Source organism: Spinacia oleracea, chromosome 5 (assembly GCF_020520425.1).
Source record: "Spinacia oleracea cultivar Varoflay chromosome 5, BTI_SOV_V1, whole genome shotgun sequence".
Classification (NCBI taxonomy): Eukaryota; Viridiplantae; Streptophyta; class Magnoliopsida; order Caryophyllales; family Amaranthaceae; genus Spinacia; species Spinacia oleracea.
In genome coordinates this window covers 19,219,291-19,225,592 of record NC_079491.1, presented here as the reverse complement: position 1 = coordinate 19,225,592, position 6,302 = coordinate 19,219,291, and the positions used below count along the sequence as shown (strand labels likewise).

At 32.7% G+C, this 6,302-nt stretch overlaps 1 long non-coding RNA gene across 1 annotated transcript; it reads right to left on the bottom strand.

Moving 5' to 3' along the window:
• LOC110796420 (uncharacterized) lies at positions 1 to 3,027 on the bottom strand. Its single transcript, XR_008922125.1, has 5 exons — positions 2,746 to 3,027; positions 2,577 to 2,643; positions 2,402 to 2,477; positions 1,778 to 1,842; positions 1 to 822 (listed from the first exon to the last, which is right to left on the bottom strand). It is a non-coding gene; the product is annotated as an uncharacterized lncRNA (long non-coding RNA).
• Positions 3,028 to 6,302: the final 3,275 nt, after the last annotated feature.

Below are 6,302 nucleotides of genomic sequence, written 5' to 3'. Positions count from 1 at the left end.
ATAATGCATGCACGATGCTTCTATTCTATATGCCCTTTCCTATACTACCCAACTCTCAAAATAATCATAGTATATCAAACATTGAAGCATAAAAGGATAAACAAGAATGATTTATAAGAATTAGATTGATTAAAAGAATAATTATTAAACGATAAATAATTAATTTTTTTTTTTTTTTTTTTTACGGTACTGTAGCAGCAGCAGCAGTAAATTTTTTTTTTTTTTTTTTTTTTTTTTGGAAATATTAATTTGAATTTCAAAAGAATCGAAATACATTAATTCACATAAACAAGAACGTATTTCAAAGCACGTTTCAAGAGTCAAAATTAAAATAAATTCAAACATTTCTAGCTAATAACTTTAAATTTATTCACTAGTTTGAAATTACTTTTACGTAACTAATTAGTTGGTTAGGCGCCTAAGATATAAAAGGTAGACACGAAATCTCAGTAAAACCTTTAGCTCAAAAATACCACTTTGTAACACCCCGACAATTCCCATTTTCTAAAATAACCTCTTTTTAAATATAACTGTAGGGAATTATCAAAGTATTATCGCCCGTGTAAAAACGTACGGCTTATTCAGAATTTTGCAGCGGAAAACATAAAACTAACTTTTGGGTTCATAATTACTCTATTACATATTAGGTCCAAAACAATCAACTGAAATAAGGAAATACGAATAGTACGACAAGTTTCAAATCCAAGTTAACAAATTGAATCACTTAATTAAACAAATAGAACTACAAGCTCTCTAATCCCGATCCCAATGATGCATCATCTTCAAACCTGTAGATGGGCAATGCTTATTGATCCTTAGAGACTGCTCACCAGAGATGGGTCATCACAGGATCAATAAGGCATAGCCATGATCAACACACACAAACAAGCACGTAATCAGCAAAGCTGAGTACTACATACTAAAGCAATAATAATCCTAACATGATACTATTAAACATAATTAAGGGCAAACAAAGCATGATAATCTAACGACCATACTTAACTAGACTAGGCTAGACTGGACTAGACTTTTTATAACAATAATATTATTTTAATTTAAATAGGCAATGGACCGAGTTTTCTAGCTAGGCGAGGTACGGGCGCGACTCCGTAACCTCAGTGACCTGCGATATCGAGGAACGTTTGACTGAAAATAGGACGCGGTGATCAATCCGGTTCGAATGAAAGGCCATGGGCTACCACCATGAACCCCAACTCCTGTTTGTCCGTCACTTTAGACGTGCACAGTCTAAAGCTATTGCTACTCAGTTTCACTTTACATGATTTACAAATTGACACCCTGTTATGACTCAACAATCACATAAGGCATGCAACTCACATTTATTTATAACTGTTTTTATCTTGGAATTGAGTAAGTGATCACAAAGGCATCAAACAAGACTCATTCCAATTAACTCCAATCTTTTCTTTAATACTAATCAACCCCTGAATATGGGTATAAGGTTTCAACTTACTAAATGAGGTCCTCCGCCCTCATAAAGTAGTGAAAAGCTAAAAAGGGAACAACAATTAACTGATCTGAATTATATACTAAATAATCTAGTGTTCCCAATCAAACATGTTTGCATCAATCTTCCATACTAACATGTTATAATCCTCAAAATGCAATAAAGGTTTAATATGTTCATCCAACAGTATCAAACATGCAATTTCAACCCGACTAAGTTCATCAACGACATTAACATAACCAAGTTCATCAATAATACACATGGTTTCAACAATTAGCACACATTCCAAGCACACAGGTATGTACGTACCTTGTGTAAACAAACTGATAGGCCACTTTAACACTTTCAAAAGTCGCCTAAAGAGAATTCTCCGCCTAAAACAACCAATAAATAATCTCAATCAATTTCTGATCATTGACAACCATAATAAAGCATTCTAATTGCATCCTAAGCGTATTTAGAACTTTCCCCAATATCAAAACTTAAACATTTGATTTCCTAGAATCATAATTATTGAATTAGTGATTGAAATTCGTTGAAAACTTTTGCAAACATCGTACTTTAAATTTTCAGCAATATAGATTCATTTAAAAGCTTCACCATGGTCAATCTACGTCCCTAGTACATTGAAACAATAAATTTAATAATCCATACTCAACCTACCATGATTTACAATCATAAAAACCTTGAATTTCATACTTTAAACAATCAAAAACTAATATTTCAATGCATTTATATAATCTGAAAATAAAATAATATTGTTTAAATTATAATATACAAATCTGAAAATTAATAATTCAATTACGCAAGTGTAAAAATCTGAAATTTGCAAATTAAATCATGAGACTTATAATCTAAATTCAAGAATCATAATTTAAGCTAAAAATATATATAATTAAGACATTCAATTAGTCTAGGGTTTAAGGGTTTAACCGAATAAGGGAAAGGAGAGAACTGCCGGCGACGAGGAAGGCTGGGCGGCACGCGGCGGTGCGGCGAGGTGGTGTTGCTGGCAAAACAATCAAAGCATGGTTTGAGAGCCATGAAAAGGAAACGAAAGAAAAGGAAAAGCACGACGGGAGAACGGAAATAAGGAGGAGGAATCTACCGTGCAAGGGTGGACGACGAGGACGGCGGTTATTGCAGAACCACGAGCGCTCAGCGTGGTGGTGGTGCTGTGCGAGAACAAGAACCGGTTGAGGAGGAGATCAAGAAAAACGAACAAGAGAAAAAGAAATAATGAAAAAGAGAACGACAAGAGAGGAGGTGAGCGTTACCAGCGGCGACGGGATGCCGGTGACGTGCTGGTGGGTCCGGCGGCGTGAGCAGCGGCAGCAAGGAGGAGGGTGTTGAGGGTTTGGTGCTTGTTACGTGAACAGTGAAGGAGCAAGAGGAGGTTTTCTCTTCTTTTTTTTTTTGTTTCTTTGGGTTCACGTGCATTAGAAAAGGGGAGGGAGTATTTGTTTTGGGTTTTATTGGTTTGGGCTTTACCCAATTGGGCTAGGAGTAGGATTTAGGTTATTGAATCCAAAATGGTTAGGATTGCTTGCTAATTTCAATCGAACGTGATTTCGAAATTCGAATTCATTTTAACGTAAAATTCAAAAATACATTTTGATTTCATAAATCATTAAAATTATTCAAAATGAAATAAAATAATTATATTTTAATTACACATTCATTTCTGAAATCCGTAAATTATATTTAAATGTATTAATATACGTTAAAATATATAAACAAAATATATAAAATTACGGGGGATTACACCGTGCCTCTGACCGCCGGTCGCTCTCTCTCTCCTCCCTATTTGGTTTATTTTCTTAAACCCTAAGTTATTTAAATGTTTTAATTAATTTAATTAATTTGAATTTATGTTTCTTGAATTAAATTTATGATTTTTATAGTTAAGTTATGAAATTTCAGATTATATGTTGTTGAAATTAATTTAATTATTTTCAGATTTGTTAATTGCGTTTAAGTTAGAGTTTCAATGGAGTTTTAATAATTTGATTCATGTTTCTTGAATATAAATTATAAGTTTTTATGATTAAATTAGATTTTCAGATTATATATTATGCTTAATTAATAATTTAATTTTCAGATTACATAATTGAATTGAAATAAGAGTTTTTAATTATTAAAGCATGGATTTTTAAGGTTTTAATATTCCAAAATCATAATAGAATGATTATATATTATTAAAGCTATTATTTTTATGATTTTAAGAACGTTTGATTATGTTTTGTGGACGTTTGAAATTATTCTATATTGCTGGAAATTTTAAAAGGGATGTTTTATTGGAGTTTATAACGTTTTGGGATCATTAGTTTAATAGTTATTATGCTTGGAGGTTATTTAGTTAAGTTTCGATATTTGGGATGGTTCAAAATATGTTTAGGATGTATTTAGAATACTTTAGTATTGCTGTAAATTGTTGGATATTGATTGGGGAATTTTATTGGTTGCTTTTAGGCGGAGAATTCTTTGTAGGCGATTTTTGAATTCGTTAAAGTGGCCTATCAGTTTGTTTACACAAGGTACGTACATACCTGTGTGCTTGGATGTGTGTTGTATTGAGAATATGATGAATATATTTATGAACTTGTTTATGTTGGAATTTCATGTTCAATGTCGTTGAATTAATGCGTTGAGCATAGAACTTTATTTATAAGAATTTAATCATGTTAGCATGGAATATTGATGCAAGCATGTTGGTTTTGGGGAACTTTATATTATTTAATATTGGTTTAGATCTTTATTGATCATTGTTCCTCTTTAGATTTTCACTACTTTATAAGGGCCGAGGACCTTGTTTGGTAGTTGAACCTTATACCTAATAAAGGTTTTTAAATATGGATAAAGGAAGGATTGAAATAGTTGGAATTGGCTCTTGGTTGAATGTTGTGATCACTGGTTTAATTCAAAGATAAAAGAAGTTGTGTTTACTTGTTGAATATAATATTTATGTTTGATGAGTCATAACCAAGTATTAAAAGTTAAGTCATGTAAAGTGAAAATGAGTAGCAATAGCTTTAGACTGTGCACGTCTAAAGTGACGGACAATCAGGAGTTGGGGTCATGGGTAGCCTATGGCCTTTTCTGGGGCCGGATTGATCACCGGTTCTATTTTTATTTAAAAAGTCCCTCGATATTGCAGGTCATTGGGGTTTACGGAGTCGCGCCCGTACCTCGTCTTCCTTAGTGAAGAAGAAGAAGTTTCTAGTAGACTACTCAGTCCATTGACTATTTCAATTAAAATAATGTTAATGATACAAAGGTCTAGTTCAGTCAAGTATAGTCTTCAAGTCAATATATCTTGATTATCTTTGCTTATGTTTTATTTAGTACCATGTTAGGATTGTTCGTTTAATAGAATCATGTTAGGATTATTATTGATTTAGTATGTAATACTCAGCTTTGCTGATTACGTGCTTTTGCTTGTGCATGTCGATCATGGCTATGCCTTATTGATCCTGTGATGACCCAATCTTTGGTGAGCAGTCTCTAAGGATCAATAAGCATTGTCCATCTGCAGGTTTGAAGATGTTGCATCATTGGGATCGGGAATAGAGAGCTTGTATTTAGTTTTGATTTGCTAAGTTAACTTGGGTTTGTTAATTGTGACTTTAAACTTGTCGTACTATTTATATTTCCTTATTTTCGTTGGAAGATTTTTGGGATTAAACCTGTAATCGACTATTTATAAACCTAAAGTTCGTTTTATGTTTTCCGCTGCAAAATTCTGAATAAGCCGTTACGTTTTCACACGGGCGATAATTCCTTGATAATTCTCTACGTTTTATATTAAAATGTTGTTTTAGAAAAGAGAGAATTGTCGGGGTGTTACAGAATATGGCTCTCACCCCTATTCCTTCCCTAGGACAAAATAGGGGTCTCAGCCCTATTCCCATCCTAGGCCGGAATAGGGATCTCAATCCTATTCCATATTTTGTTTGTCGTTTGCTACCATTACCCAACACGGAATAGGGCTACTTTCCCAATTCCCACGTCCCTAGGACATAATAAGGATCTCAGCCCTATTCCGTGTTTATCATTTATGTAGCCATCCACAAACACGGAATATGGCTCGTATCCCAATTCCTGCCCTAGGACAAGATAGGGATCTCAACCCTATTCCGTGTTTATCATTTTTTGCTCCAATCCAAAACACGGAATAGGGCTCCCACCCGTATTCCCACCCTAGGTTAAGATACGGATCTCATGCAGCCCTATTCCGTGTTTTTAAATTTTTTGTTATTACACGTTCCTTAACTAATGGGCTAATTCTTTGTCAAATTTATTATAGGTAATATTATCTCACTAATATTTTTTTTATTATGTTTTTAATAATTTATTATTAAATATGTTCTTTTTTTTAAAGTCATTTATTACTTATATCATCAATAAATAATTTATCCAAATGAACAAAACATAACATATTTTACTTACCTAATTATTAACTTAGTAAAAGTCAACAAATAAACAAACAAATTTAATTCTAGTCAACAAATAAACAAACAAATTTAATTCTAGTCAACAAATAAACAAACAAATTTAATTATAGTCAACAAATAAACAAAACTAAATTAAAAACTAATTAAAAAAATAAGCGAAACAAATTTTATATTATGGAATGGGATTATCATCCCTATTCCATGTCTAGGAAGAATTGGAAAAACAATCCCATTCCATTCCATGGAATTAAATTGCTTTTTCATTCCCTCTTATGCATGAAATATGGCTCGTAAATACTATACTTCCTTGCCTAGGAGGAATGGGATTTTCAGCCATATTCCGTTGTTTTCTGGACAAAAAAAATATTTTTACCTCCCAA